The following is a 2,986-nucleotide window of genomic DNA, read 5'->3' on the forward strand; positions in this document are numbered from 1 at the left end:
CATCCAAGTATAGTCAAGTAACTTTGTCTAGCAGCTTGTGAATGCAACTATTTTATGAGAAATTTTGGTGACAATCCTGAAAATAATGCTATAAGAAGAAAAAATATATAATTAACATTTAAATAGACTTTACTGTTTATGCAGTATTTTCCCCTGTGTTGTCTCATTTAATCCTCACAATAACCCCCATCAGTGTGAAGGTGTGTTATCCTCATTTTATGGATAAAGGAATTGAAGTTTCAAGAAATTACCTTATTCAGGTCAATGGAAACCCATCAGAGAAGTTTGGGACTCAAATACCAAATTCTGTGTGCCTTCCACTAAACCACATTAACTCTTAGAAATGAACTTGACTTTTGTTCCTACTATTCAACTAATTCTGATGTTAGCCAGTCCCCCAATCCTGGGGAACCAGTAAAGGCGAAGTAAATATGTTGTCTGCATATTTGCAATAGGTCTTTGACATACAATCCAGCAGCAATGAGCCATATAGGAGAAAGCACGTCCTCTGTAATTGGACAGTACAACCTGCAAGTCCTGGTTCCAATGCCTACTTGGCCAAGTTACCTAACATCTTAGAGTCTCAGTTTTCTCATCTGTGCAGTGGGTATGATGATACCACTTACCTTGTTGTGAGGCTTAAATGGGGTTAAATACATAAAACACTCAGCATGTAGTAAGAACTCAATGAATTCTAGCTTTAAAAAGTTATCTCAGCTGCGCTGGCTAGTGTGGCTCAGTTGGCTGAGCATCGCCCTATGCACTGAAAGGTTGCCAGTTCAATTTCCGGTCAGGGCACATACCTGAGTTGTGGGTTCAGTCCCCAGTCGTGGCACGTATGGAAGGCAACCAATTGATGTTTCTCTCTCACGTCGATGTTTCTCTCTCCTCCTCCTCCTCCCTCTCCCTCTCCCTTTGTCTCTAAAAAAAAAAAAAAAAAAAAATCAATAAAAGAATCTCAGAGTGAAGGGGAGTGGGAAGAGATTAACCAAAGAATTTATATGCACAGACAATATAGTGCGGTAGGCCTGGGGTGGGGGGCGAGGTGGAGGGGGTCAATGGGGAGGGGGAGGAGACATCTGTAATACTTTCAACAATAAAGATACATTTTTTTTCAGAAAACACTTTTTTTAGAAGTTACCTCAGTTATGTCAGTTTTTTAGTTATCTCAGGTTTTTTTCCCTTTCAATCTCTTAACGTAAACCTAGTCTGAAATTAAAATTTTTGTACTGAACTCAAGGCACACACAGAATGTTCACAAAAGGCCCATCACTGTTACTCCTGTCTGCAGAAATCCAAAGGCCACCCCAGGCCACCAACTTAATTATATCCAGGATGCGCAGCAGAGGTGAAAAGCCTCCTAGAACTGTTTTTCAATCATCATCTCTCCAACTGAGCTGGACTAGTGACACTAAACCCAGCAATTAAAAGCCTCAAGTTTAGAAATACATTCAGTTTCCCAAGTCCCAAAATGGCAAAGGTTAACTGAATTATGTGGAGATAATTCGCCAAGGTCCCAAGGGAGGGTCCTGCTAACTTCAGATTGCTGGCTGTTTCCGTCTTATTCTTCCCCTTCCCAACTGATATGCTTCTTGCAATGGTGCTGCCGATACACACATCAGGAAAATAAGAGAAGTTACAAATGGGAAAAATAAAAACCTTTCAATACATTTTCTAGGGGAAAGCATGTGATTTGCACCTTTAGTGTGTCTAACGCTGAAGGCTTTTCCTCTAGCTATTTTCAAGAATAATCATGAGTAAATTTACACTCACCTCATACTAAAAATATTTGAGATCTTTACTGTGTTGCTTTGCTGCTTAAATTGGAGTGTGTCGCTGGGCATCTTACTGTGTGAGGCCATAATGGACCCACAACTCTCCTCCAGGCTGAATTAGAACCACCCATTACACCTCGAGTTGTGTGGTAACACCTCCACAGTGTTTCCAATTAACTTTGTAAGTTTTTAATCAGTGACAAATGCATCTTTGTAAATTCAATTTACCTTTTATTGCAGCACTATAAACTGTCTTGCAGCATTCCGGTACTTTGTGAACGTTTTACTTGCTACTGACATAAGACAGCTGTTGGACCTACAACAAAGGCTAAGCTTTATGAGTTACCTGAATTAGGATGTAGGTGAAGTAATTAAACCCCAAAGAGAAAGAGGGGGAAAACAGATAGCCCTCCGCGATCCACACACAACACTACGCAGGCAGGAACTCCTGAAGCAACTCCGAAGCTGAAACGTGCAAGATTAAAACCCCAGAAACGTCCTTCTTTTATTGTGAGTTTAAACTCACAATATGTTGAAAGAGGTAGATGAGTGAAAAGGTCAGGCACATTTTATTAATAAATCCATACTGCTATTTGTTTTTCTTTTTAATCAGATTCAAATGCATCCTGTTAAAGAGCCATGGGTGATTAGATCATAAATCTGAATGACCTTGAAGATGATGAAGGAAATGCTTCTCTGTAAAGCGATCATCATGCTGCCAGTTTCATCATTTACACATTTTTACAGGTGCAAGGAAAATGTTTAATTTCAAATCACTTTCAAGAATCACTCAGAATAAAATATTACTTTATAAGATCTCCAGATAATAAAGACAATGAGTTAATTGAACTATATGAAAATATGTGGGGCTTTTCGTTTCTATTGTTACTGCTAAAATAAGAAAATGGCAAAAAATTAGGGGAAGGATTAGTATAAGTGTTTAACCTCAACTAGACATACCCTAGGATTCTAGCTTAGGGTTCATTTTGTTTGAATATGACTAATGACACATTAATTCATTGCCCCTTTCTGCAAATTATTAACTAATTGTAAGTAATATGGTCATGAGACTTAACTTTTGTTACATATTTCATCAAAAGTCTGCATTTTTACAAAGGGAGCAAATTTATGGGTGACATTTATGGTTTTTTCCTTAAATACTGAAGAATTCTTTTGTCTTATTTTTAGATTTATCACTCAACTATGAGAAA

This window comes from Miniopterus natalensis, chromosome 8 (genome assembly GCF_054644295.1).
Source record: "Miniopterus natalensis isolate mMinNat1 chromosome 8, mMinNat1.hap1, whole genome shotgun sequence".
NCBI lineage: Eukaryota > Metazoa > Chordata > Mammalia > Chiroptera > Miniopteridae > Miniopterus > Miniopterus natalensis.